At 40.6% G+C, this 23,057-nt stretch overlaps 1 pseudogene; it reads left to right on the forward strand.

The window, feature by feature from the left end:
* The first annotated feature begins 4,959 nt into the window (after positions 1–4,959).
* LOC131813026 (large ribosomal subunit protein uL30-like) lies at positions 4,960–7,601 on the forward strand (annotated as a pseudogene).
* The last annotated feature ends 15,456 nt before the right edge of the window (positions 7,602–23,057 follow it).

Raw genomic sequence — 23,057 nt, forward strand, 5'->3', positions numbered from 1 at the left:
TAATAAGTTCAGACCAAGAGAATGTCTGTGGAGTGGTGATTTAATTAAAGATAGAGGGATAGGTTTCATACCCCCACTGCTACTGACACAGGCAAGTGGCCAGGGCTCTGGAGGACAGGTGACAATCAGTGCCATCCGCTAGGGCTCCGGGGGAGATTTGCAGAGACTTCTTGTTGGAACTCTTTTTTGACTAATATCTTAGAACCCATTCATGCATTTATTATGGCATCTACACCAGGCAGGAAATGTTAAAGAGTGATGAGGACCAGACGTGCAAGCACTAGGCAATGGGACAACCAGAGAGCACACGCTCCTTACAGAACGGCAACCTCCACTTAACTCTAGCCCATAGTGGTATATGGTTATTTCATCTATCAGGGTGTTCTAGAAGAAACCCGAAGCCCAAAATGAAGTCATATGCTCCCATGACAGCAAACAGAAACCAATTACAATGTCAAACCTGTCCCAAGAATGTGACCTTTCAACAGCCAATCCACAATTTCCAGATCAGCACTAGTGAGGTCATGAGCAACGACCGACCAACAAAAACCTTGTCATTCCCTCACCCCCAAAAGAAAGATGCCCTGGGCAGAAACAATCCCCATCCCCCTCCCTTTTTGTCCTTTTGCTAATAATTTCCTTGACCCACCCACGTGTCTCTAAAAACCTTCCCTATGTACAACTCCTCAGAGCATCTTTCTACTTGCTGTATGTAATGCTGCCTGATTCGTGAATCGCTTAATGAAGCCGATTAGATCTTCACATTTTCTCGGTTGAATTTTGTGTTGAATTACAAAGGTAAGCTGGGCATCAGAATGCCTGTGTGAAATACGCAGACCTGTAAATACTAGGCAAAATAAAGAAGAAAGTCCTTCTGGTCCACATCTGTTGGGCAAATAAATCCCATGTTTCTGGTTGGAAATACAAAATTTATTCAAATGTCACTTGCTCTAGGAAGCCTCTGTGTTACGTTTCTAGGGCTGCTATAACAAAGTACTACCATCTGGGTGGCTAGAAACAACAGACATTTTTCCTGTCATCATTTTGGAGACTAAAATTTGAAATCAAAATATCAGTAAGGCCATATCCCCTCAGAAACCTGCAAAGGAATCCTCCCTCCCCTCTGCCTAGCTTCCTGAGGTTTTACTGACAATCAGTGGGGGGGAGCTGGGGGCAGGGCGTGGGGAGGGAAGGAAATTTCCAACCCTCTAATCCCTTGGTAGTTTCCACAGATAATCAGCCCCAATCCCTAGGTGCTTTCCAGATGTCACTCATTAACATAACAAAAGATGCTCTTACTGCTCTCATCCCTTAAGAAATTCCAAGGGGCTCTGTTTCCCAGACCAAATATATATTTTTTGTTATAAATCACAATATGCCAAATATCTGGGGAGAAGGGTTTCTGGAAGGCATCAGAGAAGAGTTATTTATGCTGGAGGGTACAGTCCGAAAGGATGAATAGAATTTCTTAGGTGGGAAGGGGAGTTGGGGATAGAGCACATTCTGGGCCCAAGCAAAGCCCCGGCAGGAGTTTATAAGAATGCTAAGAAGTTTGGGAGAAGGGGGTGGTATTATGGACATTGGGGAGGGTATGTGTTTTGGTGAGTGCTGTGAAGTGTGTAAATCTGGTGATTCACAGACCTGTACCCCTGGGGATAAAAATATATGTTTATAAAAAATAAAAAATTATATTAAAAAAATAATAATAATAATAACAAAAAATTAAAAAAAAATTCTAAAAAAAAAAAAAGAATGCTAAGAAGTTGGGGAGACTCTCCAGGCAAAGACAAGGCACAACTCAAGCCACGGCCAGAGGGCAGAGTGCTTGAGAAGAAGTGACTGGCAGTGATGGGGGCATGTCAGGAGGAAGGGTGAGAAAGGAGACTAGAAAATCAGGTAGGGCCATCAAAGGAAGGACCTTGAATCCCAGGGTAAGGACTGTGAATCAGGGTAGGGGCCCTGGGATGGGGAAAAAAAAGTATCCTTTTGAGGTTTTCTCATGTTCTCAGGTAGAATAAATAAGAGGCAAAATTTGGTCCACAGAGTCATGTGGACAGGTGTACAAGAGAGGACCTCTTTTACTCTTATAACTGAAAGTAATTTCTTTTTTTTTTTTTTAAAGATTTTATTTATGTGACAGACAGAGATCACAAGTAGGCAGAGAGGCAGACAGAGAGAGAGGAGGAAGCGGGCTCCCTGCTGAGCAGAGAGCCTGATGCAGGACTCGATTCCAGGACCCTGGGATCATGACCTGAGCTGAAGGCAGAGGCTTAACCCACTGAGCCACCCAGGTGCCCCAACTGAAAGTAATTTCTGTTTTAAGCCACTGTTCTACTGCATGGTGATCATTTCTTTACCAGAGATGTGGGTAAATTCTCCCTTCTGGGAAGCTGGGTCTAAGTCCTGTGGGATGTACAGGGCATAGTCATGCTGAGTGTGGACTCTGTCAAGATCCGTTTTTCTCCTCTTCTGGCCCTGGCAGCTTACCAGGAAGCTGCTGAATCCTGCCATCTTCTGCACCACAAATCTCTCCACATGGACCATCTTTTCAGACCACAGTCTGTGCCGCAACCCACGATGCACTGTCTTGTCTTTGGGCAATTCTAGAAACATCTCTCAGCCCTGCCTGCCCAGACCCTGGGCTCTTAGAAGCTTCAGATGCCCTAGACCTATGCTGGATTTCTCTTAATTTCTTGGTCACCCTCGGGCAGAAAGAACCAAGGGCACCTTCCTCAAACACGTCAATAATGTCCAACATGCTTAATTTGTTTCACTTTTTACCTTTCCTCTTCAGTTTGAATAATCATTCTTGATCTCAACATCATCAGTGAGGGGGGATTCTCTTTGTAAATCTAATTCAGAGATTCTTAATATGGAGGCTAATAGAATTTTAAAGGTCCTTGAACTTAGACGGGGGAAAAATGCAACCTTTACTTTTATTAACTTCTGACTAAAATGTGTCATTTCCTTCCCTTACGAATCTAAGCAACAAATCAGATTGGTTTTAACAGTATCTGTGGCTTGTAAAATACAGAAATAATAGATATTTTCATAACCACATTACAGTAATTACAGATATCCTGAAGTATTATTGACATATTTTATATATATATATATATAACTCCTTCCAAATTATAGTAGTCATTATAGTATCTTGTTAATATTTCAACAAAGAAGCACATATATTACTCTATTATGAAATTCTAAACTTTTAATAAGTGTATTTCTGTATAATTGGCTTCCTCTATGTATTTATATATTTCATTTTTCGGGAAGAATTATTAATTAAAAAAAAAACACCTTTGGGGTTCCTGGGTGGCTCAGTCTGTTAAGTGTCCCACTCTTGATTTCAGCTCAGGTCATGATCCCTGGGTCCTGAGATGGAGCCCCACATCAAGGGGTCTGCTTCTCTCTCTCTCCCTCTGCCCCTCCCTGAACACACACACTTACTACCCCCCTACCCACATAAGTAAGTAAATAAATCTTAAAAAAAAAACCAAAAACCCCACAACTTTGAAATGGTGAAAAATGAGCGCTATAGTCTCCTATAGAATGTGAAACAATCTCTAATGCTCCCTCTGGTTACTTGATTGTGCAGTAGTCTTCACCTTTCATTGTCTTTAAGCTATTTTATAACTCTACGAATTGAGCAAACGGACCAGTGGAAATAACTCTTGTCTGGAGAGGTGAAATGTGTCCTGTAGAGGTATAGAAGCTCCATCTCTGAACTTTCCCAAGCACCCAGGTGCAAGCAAGCTTTGCATGCACTAATACATTCATGTCAGCATCTCTGATCGCCTATATATATGTCTGGTTTTGGATTTGCCCTTTGAACTGGTTTTTAACACCTTCCAGATTCTTTGATTCACTAGTGCATTAAACCAATACTCGGGAAATCCGTTCATTTTGCAGTTGTGTAAGAGTTGCGATTTTGTGTTGTAAAATTATTTGCAATATGGCTTATGCATGGAAAGAACTATTCTCAGGTGCTGTTAGCAAGAGGGGATGGTCAGGGGAGCCAGAAATAGCAAGGGAACGATTGTTTTCATCTGACAGAAAAGGAAGGGTCTAGAGTGATGTTAAGGGCTTTGTCTAAAGTCACTCTAGAATCCCAATCATCATTTTCCACAAGACTATATTCCACAGAAAGGGGCATGGGGGGGGGGGGTCACTGTCCACTTTGCACTGAAGGCAGAACCCAGGAGAGGCTGGGTACAGGCAGAGCATCCTCAGGCACGCAGCTCTGTATGCTGAGCAGCCATTTGGTTCCTCACTGTAGCTGTCGTTTTTCTCAGTAGGACCACGGCGGGGAAGTGTCAAGCTGGTTCCCCATTGTACACATCAATGTAGCTGTGTTGTTGCTGGTATATCTTTTTTTTTTTTTTTTTTTTTTTATCACAAGTCTGGGCCTTCTGGTAATAGACAAAACATGAGCCTCTGCTCGCTTGCTTTCCCCTGTGCGTGTCATCGGTGTAATCAGGGAACAGGTGGGTGCAAGCGATTAATAGGGAGGGAGGGAACTGAAGGAGAGGGGATCTACTCAAGGGGAGGGGGGAAGCAGGAGTTAATTTGACCCTGAAGCTTAGAGGCACTGTCTCCTCTAGCAAGGCTGCCACCACAGTTATCGGTGGGAACAGCCTTTCTCTGGGCTCTCAGTCTCATTTCCAGTCTGGGCATGCTTGAGAAGCCATTACCATATTTATAGAGCTACCTGGCCCCACGGCACACGCATGAGAGGGTTAGAAAGACCTATCTATTTTTCCAGCTGTGCTGCTATCCTTGGCGGCAAGGCTGGAGGGGGAGAAGGGAGGGCCCGGTCCCAGTATTAGGACAGACGAGAATTAGCCTGCGGAGGCTGGCCAGAGAGGAGGGACCCGCTGGCCTCCTGCTTGTCTCTCCCAAGGGGTCAAGCTGAGCCAGGGTGGCTAGTGTTGATCTCTCAAGGCTGTAATAACGAGCATGGAGGACTACTGGTGAGCGAGAGGATTGCCCAGGAGCTATAGTCAATGTTTGTTCGCCTTCACCCTCAACCCAATTCCCTTATTGAAATGCAAAGCTGCCAGCAGATGGTGGTGGGTTGGGAAGGGGGGTGTCTGGAAGCAGCGCCTGAAAGTGGACAGAGCATGAATTTAAGAGACAAAGAGATCTTATTAGTTGTATAACCTTGGGCAGATTATCTAATTTCTCTGACCCTCATTTTAGTCGTTTACACAAAGGGGATGATAATGAATTGTTGGGAGAATTTAATTACAGACATAGTTGGATGTGTCTTAATAAGTGCTCCTCTTCCTTCACCAAGTCATTCTGCTCCACACTTAACGTTTTGCCTCACATCATTACATAGGATGTTTGTTGTAGTGGCCATAAATGCCTGTGTGAATGTATCCACCCCCTCCCTACCTCATCGCCGAGCACATGTGTGCTTCTGTGTTCTCTCTCTCTTTTTCTCTCTCTCTCTTTTGCTCTCATGTACACGTGATTTTGTCCTAATCTTCAACTGTGCCATATCGACCTTGTCCTTTATACAAGTTAGTGGGCCCTGCAACTAGCAAAGTGGCTCTGATTCTCAGGACTATAGTCCCAAATAAGGGTCCTGAGACATTTCTGATTGTTTGTGTCTCTAGGCACCCAGTGTTCCCAAGACCATTTGGTAACAATATCAAGGTTGCAGTGAGAGCTATTGCCAGCATGCTTTAGCCCTTGCTCAGTCTAGCTAAACTTAACTATATTGGTAACAATTTGAGATTTTATTTCATCTCATGCTCTGAAGGGCTGATGAGCAAGAGAGAGCAAGCATCTTGAAGTAAACCTTTGGTTCCAGGAGAGCTCTACAACTGAGCCACAAAAGATACTATGGAGTCTTCATGTTGGGACCATCTGTGGGCGTTAGTCACAACCCCCATTTCCTCTTTTCCTTTAATTAGGACACCTGATCCCCAAGGGAGAGGGAAAATTTGGGTATCAGTTGAAAAAACAAATATATGCCGAGAAAAATACTTGCAAATAGAAGGGCATCACAGCTGCATATGCATATTATGGGGGTGGGTGGGTGGAAGTGGGTTCCTGGCAATTAGAGAGGCCCTCCAAGCACAGGCCTCTGGACAGAGATGCCAGGGCAAAAGCAAGAGAAGGCCAGATTGAAGGTGGGGAGAAGTGAGGTGTTCTCAGAAAGTACAGGTCACAGTGTGAAGATAAAAGAGAGAGAAAGAAAGAAAGAGAGAGAGTGCTATAGAACCAGGAAGCTAGAAAATCTGTCCTGACCCACTTAATCTTCCCAAAAGTCAGGGAAGACTAAGCTCACATCAGAATAGGCAACAGAAAAGGATCAAGTTTGAGTCCCATACAAATTTATTAGTGAAGGGAAAGGGGACCGGAGAGGACAATAATATGTCTATTGGCAATTTATTGGCAATGAAAGTGCACCATAAAAACATACTCTAGACAGATGAAAACTGTGGGCTCAAATTTCAAAATGAACTAAAAGAAATTAAGGTAATAATGGAGAAATGAAAGAAAACATAAATCTGTAACAGAAACAGTAATAAAGTTACAAACTCCAAAAGAATTAGAAAATTTTAAAAACTCTGTTTTAGAAATAAACATTAAAGTGGAAAGAACAAAGAGTGAATGAATGCAGTAGAAAATAACCTAAAAATAAAGGTGAATAGGAGTAAAATTTTAGACAACAAAACAAATGAAGAGATTAAAAAAAAAAAGATTTGATAAAAAGTGACAGAAATAGAAAACAGGTAAGGGCAACAAACATGTATATAATAGGTAAGAGCTCACAAAAGAAGAAAACCAAGCAATGGAACAGAAATCATAAAAACCACCCAACCAAACAACAGCTCTTTTCTGGCTGGAACCAGGGAGGGTGCAGAAGAGAAGACAAAGAAGTTTCCTGCTATGCCAGAAACCCTTAAGAAACAGCAAAATAATTTTGCAGAGTTGAAGATCAAGAGTCTGAGAAAGAAGTCTGCCCAAAAGATTCTTGGAAAGGAAGGGGGAAGCTTATCTCTGAAAAAGGTAAACATTACCACAAGGAATATAGGAAAATGCTCAGAACGGAGATTCAAATGAATAGAGTGGCAAGAAAAGCTAGCAACCTCTGCATACCTGCAGAACCCAAACTGGCACTTTTCTCAGCATCAGAAGTATCAATTGTGTAAGCCCAAAGGTTGGAAAAGGGTTGCAGCTTCTTCACCTTTGCCAGATTGTCAAACGCAGCTTTGTTAAGCTCAGCAAGGCTTCGGTGAAAATGGTAAGGCTTGTGGAACCATACATAGCATGAGGGGCCCAAAGTCAGGAAATGAATTGATCTACAAGCATGGTTATGGCAAAATCGACAGGAAGTGAATGGCCCTGACATAACACATTGACTGTTCCGTCTCTTGGTAAATACGGCATCTTCTGCACGGAGGATCCGATTCACTAGATCTACTGTGAGAGAACGTTTCAAAGAAGCAAACGACTTCTTAAAGTCCTTCAGATGTTCTTCTCCATGAGGGAGAAGGAAGAAAAAGACCACACATTTTGTGGAAGATGCAGATACTGGCAATAGGGAAAACCATATCCACAGGCTTACTAGAAGGATGAACTAAGGTATCTACCATGATTATTTTTGTAACCTGGCCAGTTAATAAATGATGATTTTCACACTGAAAAACAACCCGATAACAACAACAAAAAACCCAGCTTAAAACAAATTTGTTAAAAAAAAAAAAAAAAAAAAAAAAAAGATCTGTAGGCACATACTGGAAAGGAACATATCCTTGAGAAAAATGAACCAGAATGACCAATATCAAAACATTCTAAAAAATGCCTTGAGCTCCCAGGTAAAAGAACTAAGTCACTCACTTAAAAAGGAAAGAAAATTTGATGGCTATCAGATTTCTTGACAGCAACACTTTATATCAGGAGACAATGGAATGACATATTTAAGATACTCAAGGAAAAAAAAAATATGAGCCATATATTATTAATCCAGCTGAACTTACCTTCTAGTATAAAGACTGCAGACAAATTCCTATCAATAATCAGGAACTCAGGAAATATTGTCCCCAGGAGTCTTTTCCTGAGTAAACTACCAAAGAATGAAATTGAGTGGAGAGACATTGACATAAGGCCTGGTGGCGAACATTAAATATATAACTACCTGTAGAACAAAGTATGAATGATGCTTATAAGGGAGAAGGTATCCGCCAAAACAACTATATGCTCTGAAATTGTAGGAACACAGCATCAACTTTTAAAAAGGTGGAAAGCAAATAAAAAGTAGATTAAGCTCATGATCACTTTACAGTTATTACCTAGGAATAAAAAGATATTGTTTCAAATCAATTCCTGGGATAGAAGGTGATGAAGAAGAGATTATTAGCAAATTTTAATATTATTCAGAGTAGTAAACCAATAGACAATTGCCATAAATACAAAAATACCGACATAAAGGAGGCAGTTTGAACAAACTTACAAACTTTCTTACGTACTCTATCCCCCCTTTAAAAATGTACAAATATAGAAATAAATAAAATAGACCAAATTATGAAAGACTATTTGTATAAAATATAATAGATTTATAAATACAATATAAAGCATGACAGAGCAAAAGGCAAATATAACAACCTTATCTATAAGTATCACGAGCTTAATTCACCTCTTCAAAAAATTTAGATTCTCTAACAAAATAAATTGCATACAATGCTGTAAATAAGAGATTTAGACCTTGAAATTATGAGGTAGAAACAGGTTAAAAATAAAGCAAAACGACGGGAGCATATATACAAGGCAAATGGAAATAAAAATAAATCAGAGGACATTTTCATCACCCCAAAAAGATACCCAACCCCATTAGCAGATAATCTTCAGTTTCCTCAAATCCTCCAGTCCTAGGGAACTAATCTACTTTATATCTCTATAGATTTTCCCATCCTATACATTTCATCTCAATCAAATCTTACAACATGTGCTCTTTTATGATTGTCTTCTTTTACTTAGCATAAAGTTTTCAAGATTCATCCATGCTAAGCATGCATCCTTTCTAGTCCTTTTGACTGCCAAATAATATTCTATCGAATGAATAATTCACTGCATTGATGGTTGCACAATTCTGCAAATATACTAAAGAACATTCTACTATTTAAATGGGTAAGTTTTTGGTATATGAATTATATCCTAGTAAAGCTGTCATCAAAAAAAAAGTATAATAAATCAAGGTTCACAGTCTGCATATCAGAAACGGTAGAATTTCAATAAAGTGACCAATTTGTCCAGTCAGCCTGGGATCTTCCTGTGTTTAGCACTGAAATTCTCGTGTCCTGGTAAATACACGGACAAACCGGAATGTTGGTCACTATAAATGTAGACCATTGCTATTTAAAGGAAACATAGAAAAGTATTTATAATGTTATATACTGTAAAACACAATAAAGACAGAGTTGTTAATAATACTTAAGCATGCCAAACCACAAGAAAAACATAAAGTAAAAATTCTAGAAACAAGAAAGAATATAAATTCATAGGAGTATCTAACATACCTAGCACAATCCAAAATTTATGAAGTAGGCAAAGTTTGATGCAATTTAGAAGACCTAACCAACACAGTGAATAAAATAGGTAACTGAATCTTAGTAATTCAGAACACAGATTATTTTCAAGGGTGTATAGAATATTCACGTAATTGTCTATACTTTAGGACACACACACATATACCCTTCAGGAAGTTCCAAAGAATAGAAATAATAGATTTTATGATGACATTCAAGAAAAGTAGAAATGATAGAAAAAAAATTTTTTTTTTTAAAGATTTTATTTATTTATTTGACAGAGAGAGATTACAAGTAGTCAGAGAGGCATGCAGAGAGAGAGAGGAGGAAGCAGGCTCCCTGCCGAGCAGAGAGCCCGATGCGGGACTCGATCCCAGGACCCTGAGATCATGACCTGAGCCGAAGGCAGCGGCTTAACCCACTGAGCCACCCAGGCGCCCCAGAAAAAATTTTTTTTAAAGTTTTCTGTGTCAGGAGATTTTTTTAAAGGTTTACTTAAAAACCTTGGGGAAAGTGAAATAAAATTATCCAATTATTTGAAAATGATAGTAGTAATGAAATGCAGTATGTAAAATCTGCAGAATAAAACTTAAGCATTTGTCAGAGAAAAAATCAGAGCATGAAATACCAATGTTGAATAAATTAAAAAGATAAAAATAAATGAATAAAATACCCAACTCAATAAAGTTAGAAAAACTAGAACAAAGTAAACTAAAAGAGAGTAGACGGAGGAATTAATGAAGTTGAAAGGGGATTAATGAAGTGGGAAACTTAATTTAGGAAGTCCAAAACTTAGTACTTTAAAAAAATATCCGTAAAGATACTTGCAAGCCTAATGGAGACATTGGTGGAAGAAAACATTCATACATAATATAAAAAATAGCAAGGGGAAATATCTATTAAAAGAAAAAAAATAATCTCAAGGGATTATTTTGTATGTTTTGCATGGAATATACCTGAAAATCAGAGAAATTCATCTTTTTAAAGAAAACTACATCTTAACAAACTTCAGAAAGTTGCAAACAAACCATCTTCGAAAAATTAGTGAAAGTTGTTACAAAGTTCCTCATACAAATTCACTAGGACAGGTACTTCCATATTTGAATTCTACCGAATCTTTAAAATCAGATTATGTCAATGTTCCTTAAATTATTGCAAAGTATGGAAACATAAGGTACTCTTCCAAATTCATTTTATAAGATGAACATAATGGTTGTTCCGTCTTCCTTAGCAAAGCTTGCATCAAAAAATAAAGGTACAAGTCAACATTGCTTATGAATATCAATGCAAAAAAAGTAACATCAGCATGTTAAAAAGACATATATTACACCAAGTGGATTTTATTTCAAGAACAGAGTGTGGTTCAATATTAATAAATCTATTAATATTATCCATCATATTAATAGAACTAAGAAGAAAAAAATCATATGACATGTTTATAGATGGATGAGCCATTTAACAAAATCCAACACATTACACATGTTGAATAAACTCAGTGAAATGGGAAATATCAGAGGATATTTCCTTAGTCCGTGCCAACATTTCCATTCATTATCCAAATTAATCCTAATGACACTCTTACAAGGTAGGTAATATTCCTATTTGCTTATAAGAAAACTGTGGGTTTGAGAGAGAAAATAAATTATACAAGGATGCACGCATATCATTAATATGTGGAAAAGCTGGTATTTGAATTTAGTATCATCTGACTCCAAATCCTATTAGCATCTATACCCACATTATTCTTCTTTCTACTGGCTCTTCAAAATTGTCCTTGATCACCATAGCTCTCAGCTTCCACTTCTTGATTCTTTCATTCCTTCCTTCTCCCCTTCCTTCCTTCCTCAATCCTTCCTTCCTTCCTCCCTCTCTCCTTCCCTCCCCCACTCCTTTCCTTCTTTCCTTTCCCATGGCATTGCCTCTCCAATGCTAGAGGCATTGACTGCCTCTAGCAAGTCATTTGTACTCTTCAAGTGGACTCCACCCAGTGCTCTGTTCATTTCACTTTATGACCTAGAGACAGTTATGTCTGCTTGAGTCTCCTATTTCCCACCGTGCTATGAGCTCTCTGAGAGAAAGCCTCCCACCACACATGCCCATCCTACAGAGCGTCTTGGGTGTTCTTGAGTTCAGAGGAGTATCTGTGCATGGCCTGTTGATCATTTTTTGATTAAGTTCTGGAATGAGAAGGTGGACTCCAAGAATTCAAAATTAATACTGATACTTATCATCTGCATAGCAATATGATCATTGTCCCCATATGTATTGATTATACTTCTATATCCCTAGATATCCCCTTGAAGACTCACTGCCCCTTGCCATGTGGCTGAAGTAAGGCTGAAGTCCTCTCCAGGCTTCTACTGATTCAAGATGAGAATAAGTGACGTGGGGCGCAGAGAAGGAGTTTATCTTTGTCAGTGCCCCTCTACCGCTTAGACACTCCGTGAGTTTTGCTTCCATCACATACTACTTCATTCTTATTGTAAAACGTACACCAGAACCATCATGATGAAAGTGACTTATTCCTACTACATGAGAGTATATTATATTTTATAGGGGAACTGTGGGCAGTCAAGGCTGGAAGGAACCACATCAGCCAGGACACATTTCCTAGCTTTCTGCTCATTTTCTACACTCCTTTGTTTCCTTCCTCCTTTTTTTTTTTTAACCTTTCCTCCTCCACCTTTTCCTGTAGAGGAAGAGCCCCCAATTCAACCACCTGTATGATAAAGAACAGTGCATCAGTTTTCTTACGTCTTCATGCCTTCCTTATAAAGCCGGTATGTCAAAATTTACACTTGTTCTCTCCAAAAAGATCATTCTGTCTTTAGTGCCTTCCATTAAGTTTATAAACATAGCCCCCTCATTGTTATAGCTATGAGATACAAGCATCCCCATGGGCCACAGGGGCAGATAGAATAAAGTCCAGGGAACATACATCAGATAAAAGTTGTTGATGCAGGGGCTCCTGGCTGACTCTGAGGGTTAAGGGTCTGCCTTTGGCTCAAGTCGTGATTCCAGGATCTTGGGACCAAGTCCTGCACTGGGCTCCTTGCTCAGCGGGAGCCTGCTTCTCCCTCTGCCTGTGCTCCTTCTGCTTGTGCCCTCTCTCTCTGTATCTCTCTGTCTCAAATGAATAAATAAAATCTTAAAAAAAAAAAACTTGTTGTTGGGGGTATGCTATGGAAAATGGTTTGGTGATTTTCCCCAAAAGTTAAATGCCATATATATACTAGGAATTCCATATATCCATACAGAAACTTACTTACACATGAATGTTTATAGAAACATTATCATAATAGCCAAAAGGTGGAAATGACTTAACTTCTCAAATTCTCATCATCATCAACTTCTCAAATCCTCATCAACAGGATAAACAAAATTTGGTATATCCACACAGTAGAATATTACTCAGCTATAAAAAGAATCAAGTACTGATCCATGCTACAATGCGGATGAACCTTGGAAAAATTAAGTTGAGTGAAAGAAGCCAGACACAAAAGGTTACATATTACATGGTTTCTTTGTATGCTACATTCATAATGGGGCCATTCTACAGACAGGAAGCAGATGAAAGGTTGCCAGGTAATGGGGGTGCAGAGAAGAAGACGTGATCACTTGATGTGATCAATAAAGGAAGGAGAGAGGGGAGGAGGAAGAAAGGGAGGAAGGAAGAAAGAAAAGTAATGTGAGATGATGAAAATTTCTTAAATTTTGCTCGTTGCAAAACACCGAATTTTTTTAAATACCACTCTACTGTACACTTTGAAATGGTCAATTTTATGATATGTGAATTTTATCTCAATAAAAATAGGTATATGACACACACACACACCACACAAATAGGTAGTGGTCAATGGTATACATAGTATTACTTGGGGATCAGTGGGGGAAAACAAAATCAAACCGTAGGTATCTTGTGCCAGATGTCCTTGAAAGGTGAACCTGGGATGACAGCTTGAGGCTCCCAGATTCTATTGCACCTGCTTTCAGCTGGCGGAAGCCGGCCTAGGGCTCAACTCTGTGGCTGACACTGAGGAAGAGTCCATTAGTAAAACCCAATTTAATCTTCAAAAAATGAAGTGTTTCCCCATTGACCTCAAGGAGGCCACAGAGTCCCAGGAAATATCGTGCTCATGATCTTCTATGTCAGCACATTTACTTCCCTTTAATGGTCTTCAGTCCAAGGAAGGCCTGTCTCCTCATTGGACAGTGTGTTCTCAGGGGAGAAAAACTGACAGCTCAGGTGCCCACAAAGAATGAGAAAGGCCTGTGGTTCGAATGTCATCATCCAGGAGCCATGTTTAAATGTCTTTTGTTTAAAAATTACAGCAGCTTAGAAGAAAATGCGAGCTTATTCAAGGGGTTGTGGAGGCTGAAGGAGACCTAGGGATGGAACTGCCAAGAAGTGGATTTGGGCTTGGGGTCCTTAAGGCCCCCGCTGCCCCCCGGAGCTTGTCAGTGCTCCCCCCTGCTGCTGCACATGGGAGGCACCCACAGGGAGCTCTCCATCCTGCAGAAGAAGAGACAATGAGTTACCTGCTTTCGAACCTGTGCGAAGCGTAGTTTCCAACTGATAGAAAGTATACCTGGGGGGCACCTGGGGGGCTCAGCGGGTTAAAGCCTCTGCCTTCGGCTTGGGTCATGATCCCAGGGTCCTGGGATCAAGCCCCACATCGGGGTCTCTGCTCAGAGGGGAGCCTGCTTCCTCTCTCTCTCTGCCTGTCTCTCTGCCTACTTGTGATTTCTGTCTGTTAAATAAAATCTTAAAAAAAAAAAAAAAGAAAGAAAGAAAGTATACCTGGAAAGAACATTCGAACCTGGTCATTATCTTTTCTGTGGAGCAAGTGGTCAAAAAACAAAGGTGCCAATATGTCCTCCAACCATTTTTTGTCTCCTTTCAAATAAACTCACTGTACCTTTCACATAGAGTTTCCCTTCCTAGCGCATTTCATAAATGCCTGTATTTCTAGAAATTGCCGCTGACTCCAGATATTTCTTTCTATGTGTTAAAATGTGTGCATTATCCTATGTCAGACCATCTTAAAATCTTTAAAGTTACCAATATATGACAAAGACTGATCTCACAGGTTAAATGACAAATGACAACATTTGTCTTCCCAGGTGTGTATGTGAACAAAAATCTTCAATACCTTCATCCACAAAGAGAGAAGCACAGAATTTGAGAAATCCAATAGCTCAAAGCTCTCAGTGAATATTTTGGGGGGAAAATACTAAATGAATAAATCATAGGGAGTATCTACTAGAAATCAGAATAGCTGGATTTCAACTCTAGATCTGCCTGCCCCTCAGAAACTGTGTGCTCCTGTGGAAAGATCAGGTCCTACCAGCGAAAGAGAAAAGGACAGGAAGAGAGGCAGGAAAGATGCATGTTGGAGATTCGAAATTGGGAGTGTTATGGAGACTGGCTGAAAATTGAGAGGTAGGTTGGGGTTAAACTGTGAAAAATATTGAATATCTTATGAAGGAACTTGAACTTGGTCTGGTATAAAATGTGTTTTCACTTATGGTTTTCTAGCAAATGATTAGCATGATCAAAGCAGCATTTGACAAAGAAATAGAAAGAGGACACTTACAAAGTGGAGGACAGAATATTTTGACAAAGACTGGGACCCGAGGGATCATTTAGATGCTCCAGTCCAGGCTCCAATCTAGGATGGAGACAGTGTCCACGTATCTGGGAGTGGAAGTTCATGGAACGGGGAGTGATGATGGCCTGGGGGAGGCAGGAGCCAAAGGGTAGTTAGATGTCACACTGGATGATCAATCTAGATTTTTCAGGAGTTCTATAGGGAGAAAATACAATATTAAGAACACAGAGCTGGCATCAGACTCATTCTTATTGGACTCCGGGATCTGTCACTTAATAAATCTGTGAAATGAGCTGTGTCTTCACTCAGCATCTTAGTTTATACATCTGTAAAATGGGAATAACGATAATAGTCACTTCCTAGGACTCAAGGAGGAAAATAATAAAGTAATGTTGCAAAGTAATCACCACATGGGAAAATGGCCAATAAACCTTACATACAGCTGTTAATTACGTATAATTACATATTATGTGATAGGTGGAGAATATAAAATAAAATGGGTTTAAAGGTGACATTTTCCAGAGGTCAAACACCCTTAAGCAAAATCAGGGATTATTTTGTTTTATTTTGTTGCTGTTGTTGCTCCTGTGTGGTCTGAACACCACAAAGCATTTCCATCTTTGCTTCTCTCTTCTCTTTGTAGAGGTTTTGTTCTCTTGGAAGAGTCTGTCCCCATCATAAGAAGCAGAACTAGAAGAGTTTATAATCAGACATCTCAACTTCGTCAACAAAGACAGGCTGGCTTCCCTGGAGCACCATTTAAGATTTTCCAGGGGGTGGGAAATGTCTGATTGGCCTCATTTGGCCATGTCACTCATGGGAAAATCACTGTAGCAGAGGTGGGTAGGAGGATCAAACCCTCATTCTTAATACATGGCTGGAGTGGGGAAGAAGCATTACAAAAATAGTCTAGTTGGAGACCTATCGATTCTGCTGAGCTGGCTTTATAAGTTTGTATAAGGTCCTTCCTCATGCCATGGTGGACACAATTTGTTTGTCTATGCTTTCTTTGCTGGGCATAGGCACTGGACAAGGTAAGTGCTCCCTACCTTTATGCTCCCAGCTTCCCTTCTTTCAGTGCTCCCATTATAGACTCTTGACCAGATAACATCTCAGATACTTGGGCATTGAGGGGCTGTGTGGTTGGGTCATGCTGTCTTTGCCTGGGCCAGTCACCCTTCCATCACTTGAGATTCTGGGCAGAGCTGTGAATGAACACATTTCAAATGCTATCAATATTTTATGAATTTCCATCCACTTACTTTAATGGGGAACCATAAAAGCATTTAACCATATTACACCCCATCTCTCAGGCACCGCATTATTCCAACAGAGCTGTTTTATTAGAGTCAACCACCAGGGCCTTCGGGATGGCTTTATCCACCTCTCCCCCACCCCCAATTTGTTCACTGGCATGTATGTAAGTCTGTTAGTCTGTCTACCAACCTATCTCCAATCTATGTATATTTATCAAATAAAATCAGCCAATAGCAAAGGGAACATCACGCCGGTGCTCATGTGTACATACACCCACACGTGTGCACACATTTATATGCATGCACTCTAGCGCACTGAGAAAGGTTTCATCTCTTGGCCTTGCTTGACTAGACTTGGGCTTTAAAAGGACATTTGGTTTTATGGACTCCCCTGGGTTCTCTTTTAGAGCATTTACTCCTTTGTCTTCTGGGGGTAAAAATCTCAGGGAAGCATCTTACCTGAAGTTTAAATATCTGAAATTAATGGTTAAGCATCCAGGCATTGGAGTTAGATGGACATCGGCTTCACAGCTCCACTGTACCACTTACCTTTATGATCTGGGGCAAATCACCTGACCTCACAGTGTCCTCTCTATAAAAGGGGCCTTTCAGAAGCTATCTTTCCAGGTACCGAGGATCAGGTGAGAGAGTGTGGGAACACATAGTGCAGGACCTGCACGGCAAAAGGATGAGGGCAAAAACAAGCTTTCTGAAGCTGAAGGGCTCAGAGCCATTTTTTCTTTTCACTTCCTAGAACTTCTGGTCTGCAACATGTATTTGTTTCTGGAGATGGCTTCTGTCTGCACCATCTGCCTGAGCCCTGCTTTCCTCTCATCCCTGCTTATCTACCATCCCTAACCTCCTGCAAAACCCAGCTTCACACCCCAGCTGGGTCAGAACTTCACTCCATTTCGTCTCTTCTGAGAAGCCTTCCTCCGTGTCCCTGGACTGGATTAGGAAACTTTCTCTGAGCTCCCCATCACCACCCAATCTCTTTCCATAATGCAGTATTTAGCTCACTCTGTTATAATTGCCTCTGGATGACAAGCTCTCTGTGGTCAGAGCTCAAGCATTGTTTCTCAGCACAACTAACGAAGCCCATGGGATCTGAGCTCTGCCAACCTTCTCTCTTGAAGATCTTTTAACCAACCTCTCTTCTCCATCCATTGAGTCTAGCCACCATTTTGTTGAGCACTCACTCTGTGTCAGACAGATTCTAACCACAGTATGTGCAATAACTAATTCAATCCTACATCAGCATTATGAGAGAGACTATGCTGATGCCTGTACAAGTGAGGATGTTGAGGTTAGGAGATGATAGGAAATTTACACAAAGTCCCCAGCTCTTAAGAAGCAGTGCCAAGTTTCCAGTCTTATGGTCTCATTCCAGAGACTTCACCCACTACCGTGCTGCACTCCTTATTCATGTACTCTGTTCTACCCATCGCTCCAACAAAGCTGACCTCCACACAGCAAAGCTGACCTCTACCCATCGCTCCAACAAAGCTGACCTCCAACACCCATGTCATGTTCAATGTCAACTTATAGCATCTGTACACGCTATCCCTTCCCCCGCAGAGCCTGTCTGCCTCCCGGCTTATCCTCCACTTGTCCCTCAGACACCAGAACACTTTCCTCAATGCCTTGTCTGTGTTTGCACCTCATGGGGCACTTACAGTGTGCTCATCTGTTTACTTGCCTTTTTACCAATTAGGCTGGAGGCTTCTTGGGGTAGGAGTTGTGCCTTTTTCATGTTCCCGGTACCTAGTGCAGTTCCCAGTCCCTGATGGACAATTTGTATCTACTGGTTGAAGAAATTCTTTTGACATTCCTGAGAGCAGAAAGCCTTTCTCAATATTGTCATCTCTTTGAATCCTGGCTTCCTCATAAATTGTATATGTAAATCTCTATCTTTGATAACATGGTTACCGGCACACATAACTAAGTAAGATGCCAGAGCAAATGAAATAACTGCTAGAGAGAGGTACAAGCAATGTGTGTCTGTCTGAATTAGATAGGGACCAGCCAAATGAGTCTGAGCACTCGAAAGTTAGCTAGCATCTACAGAGAGTTTGGGGTAAGGGTTTGGTGTCTCACTGTAATCTCACTATGAATCCTTGAGGAGGAAACTGTGTTCACAAGGAAAATGGAGAAATGGGAAAATAAAGTATGGACTTTATACCTAAACCTCTGGGCCCATGTAGCTCTATCCAAATGCTGAGCATCTTTGAGAAGAGGTTCTGGCATACAAGGTTTATGGTAAGATGCTTAAACATTTCCTATACCACCGAATCTAAACAGTAGGGTCTGAAGAACAGTCTTTGAATCCACTTACTTGAAAAGGCTTTGGACAAGAAGGACTACCTGCTTCTTCATCTAGAAGAATGGGAATCCATAGCAAAAAGGAGCAGGAACTCAGACTTACTCCATTTTTCAGCAAATTTCTGAAAGCTGTGTGCGGTCTGGTCCATACCTTCTGGCTAAAATACTGGACATGAGGCAGAAAAGTTCTTCTCCTGCTTAAAACATCTCACTTAAAAGACTAGGCATGGAGATAATTAGACAATGGGTATGAGACAAAGTACACACAAAGATGGGTAGTGTCAAGTATCAAGTGTTACGGCCAGAAAAATCAAACTAAGGCTTTCAGTAGCCTTACTACTGAGTCAGAAGACATAGAGACTTGAAATAAAATGGTGGCAGATGAGTAATGAAAAGATGAAGATTCTAGATGTTTGCTACAACCAGAGGTAGAATTTGCTTTGTCAGCTTTCTGGCCAATAGATCAAGGTCATTGACAAGTATAGAGCTCACAAGGGTTCACCAGAAGAATCATGAACTTCTAAGTTAATAGTCAAGGAGGACCTTGGCTGTAGGTGCTCTACTTTTCACTGGCTCCTGTTCTCATCTATTTCAGTGAGTCTGGGGGTGGTGTCTGAGTGGGATCACCATGCTTTCCTCCCTTCCCTAGTTCCCTAAGATCCCCTATCCTTAACACAAAAGTGAATCATTTCTGACATAGAAATGAAATCAGCTGCCAAGCTACATCAGGTGCCTGTGTTCCTTCCTCACCACCACCCCCCATCACTTCCAGCAAAACCTTTCTCCTGAGCAGACAGAAAACATTTCAGCCTTGTGACAGCCCCCTGTCACTCTGATGCTGCGTGTCTCGTTTCTGACATGATAACTGAGTGCGTGAGACAGACAGTGTTTGTGTGATGCTGGCAGCTTTGTAGTGGAATCACAAGGCTGGGAAGAAGGAGGCAGGTCAGGGCTGGGACATCTGCGAACCCAGGTCTATTCGCCCTCTGTACATCTCCTGCCCGACAGGTTGAGGCAACAGCAACAAGCCTTCTCAGTCATGAAGAATCCCAGCCCATTGTTCAAGGAACCTGGAGCTACAAAACTCTATCTGAGTCTGATGGTTTCACTAAAACCCAGCTCAACTCATTGAATACACATTTACTTAGATCCTGTTTTGTGCCATGCAAATATGTTTGATGCCAGGAGGAGGAGGGGAATGAAGAAGAAGAAAATTATAATGGTGGTTCCTTTTGAAGATATGCTTTCTGTGATGTTCTGTGATTTATAGATGAATCTACATTTAATCATCTCCCAGTAACACTGTGCATAAGGTATTAATAGCCCCATATTACAGATAAAGAAACCCAGGCTCAGAGAAGGGAAGTAACATGCTAAGCTCATACCAATACTCAGTAATGGATCTAGAATTATAAATTAATTGTCTTTGGTTCCAAAGCTTCTTATGTTCACCTTTGTGTTCTACTTTCTCCAATGAGTCCTGCGTAGTAAGCCACAAAGCTTTATATATATGTGTGCATCACAATAAATGTGGGCTTAATTATAAGTAACCATGCATATATGCTTAATTACACATCCTGCTACCTGCAGGATTAATTACATGTTGTGGAACATTCACACAATCAGAAGAGGTGACATTTGATGACATTAAAAGAGCTAGGAGAACATAAATGGGAAATTTTTAAACAGTTGCATATGTGTGCTTTCTTATAACTTTGTAGCTTATTTTGTAGCTTATAACTTTGTGTGTGTGTGTGTGTGTGTGTGTGTGTACTAAAGAAAGTCTTATTGTAACCCAAAGAAGGAAGCATGCTATAGGGCATTTGTAGGTCTTAGAGTAAGACAGAACTGCATTTGAACACTTTCTTCATTTCCTGGTAACTATGTGACAATATTAACCTCTCTGGACCTCAGTGTCTTCATCTAGGACATGGAATAATAGTATCTATATTGTGGAATTATACTGAGGGTTGAATAATAGAACATACGTGAAGTCTACATAGTTAACAAGTATTGAATCTTACTTTGTACAAAGCCTTCAGATACAATCCTATTTGATCCCAATAATAACCTTGGGCAAGATACTACTCTGCTACTATTATTATTCCTTTTTAGTAAGAGTTAAAAATGAGGCTTAAATAATTTGTTTAATCAATAAATAGCAACATGAGACTAGAATTCAGTAAGTCTGACCTCAAAAACTACTTGTAGGTGGACAAGTTAGACTCCATTGATAGACAGGATGGCTAAGATCTGTCTGAACATCCCAAGAATGGCAGAATATATATACTTTTACTGCACTAGGGTGACTTCTTTGACAGAAAGGTCTACTGGGGGGACCTCTACCATCCTGTGATCCTGCAAGAACATTTTGTTATACATAGGACATTGCTTGGAAATTGCTCCCATTGTCTCTTTTGGATGATTGAGGTACATGGATCGCATGCATATACTGTATATTGAAAGAAAACAGCTCTCCCCCCCCCCCCCGCTTTTTTTGTATCCATGGATGTTTCCATAGCTCATGCCTCTAAATAGAGCAGGTTCAATTACCAAAGATGTTTTTCTAAAAGATGTAGATTAATACCAATTAACAGGTCAAGATAGGAGTTGAGACCTTAGCCTGATCACAGAATGAGTTGTGATTTCATGTCATCTGACACATGCATAATTACACACACCAGGAAACATCCACCAATGTGTGCATCACAATAAATGTGTGCTTAATTACAAGTCACCATGCATATATGCTTAATTACACATCCTGCTACCTGCAGGATTAATTACATGTCGTGGAACACGCACACAATCAGAAGAGGTGACATTTGATGACATTAAAAGAGCTAAGAGAACATAAAGGAGCAATTTTTAAACAGTTGCATAATACGTGTGCTTTTTTCTCTCTGCAGAAGGCATCAGACATTAATTTCTACTCAATCAATCAAGAAGCACTTATTGAACAAGTCCTGTCAATTTTATTTTTATAGCGTCTCCCCCATGTAGACCTCCCTTTCCATTTTCATGATTCCTAATGTCTTCACCTCTCACCTGAGAGTCCAAGGTGATGGGAAGGACACTGCACCCAAATCTCTCCCTCACTCTCAGCCAACAGTCTGGTCCAAGTCACCAGCATCTCTTACCTGTATGACTGCAGAGATCCCACGCAAATCTCTCCCTGACTCTCAGCCCACAGCCTGGTCCAAGTCATCAGCATCCCTTACCTGTATGACTGCAGAGATCCGTAACAGATCCCCTGTTTTCCCCCAGGCCTTAAACTCTCCACCCCCAGCCAGGGGCTCAAAACCCTATTCCGGTCCTCTCAGTTCTCACCTGAAAACCCCTCAATGATTTTGCATCTATCCAGAACAGAGCTGAACATTCTGAGCTTGAACTGCAAAGCCGTGTTTGTTCTGGCCCTTACCCACTCTTTTGATGTCTTACTACCTTGACCTCTCTTCCTAACATCCAGCCACACTGCTTTCTCTCCAACCTTCCAGTAGACCATTCTTCTTCCTACCTCAAGATCATTCACGCATACTGATTTCTCTGTCCCCCAAAGTTCTTCTTCCTTTTCACATATCTAATTAAATCCTACCTAACCCTCAGATTCCAGCTCAAATAAACTTTTTCCAGGAATGCTTTCACTAGAGGCCCAGACCAGGTTAGGTTCCAATATTAAACTCTGTACTTTTACTTCATAAGAAACGATCACTGGGGCACCCTGGGTGACTCTTAAGTATCCTTCTTCGGCTCAGATCATGATCTCAGGGTCCTGGAATTGAGCCTCACATTGGGCTTCCTGCTTGCCAGGGAGTCTGCTTCTCCCTCTGCCTCTTCCCCCTAGCTTATGCTCTCTCACTCACTCTCTGTCTCTCAAATAAATAAAATCTTTTAAAAAATTATCACAATAATCATCATGGGTCATCTGTGCAATATTCCTATTAATGTCTGCCTCAGTCCCTAGAAGGTCTGCAAAGACTATGTTTGGGTGTATTTTTATTTTCCATTATGTTCTCCTGGTATAGTGCCTGGCACACAATAACCTTCTAGTAAAATTACCAGCTTTCATAAATAAAAATAGGGGATCCTCAGCTAAATTTGAATTTCAGGTAAATAACTATTTTTTATTTAAAAGTATGTCCAATGCAATATTTGGAACATACTTATGATAAAACTAATTTGTGCTTACTTGAAATTCAAATCTAACTGGATATAGTATATTTTATCTGGCAACTCTACTTAATATGTGATGATTGAGTGAATAAATCAATCGGTAATTAGATGAAGATTCTGAAGACCTTGATTGAAACTCAACTCTGGTTTCT

This window comes from Mustela lutreola, chromosome 12 (assembly GCF_030435805.1).
Source record: "Mustela lutreola isolate mMusLut2 chromosome 12, mMusLut2.pri, whole genome shotgun sequence".
Classification (NCBI taxonomy): Eukaryota; Metazoa; Chordata; class Mammalia; order Carnivora; family Mustelidae; genus Mustela; species Mustela lutreola.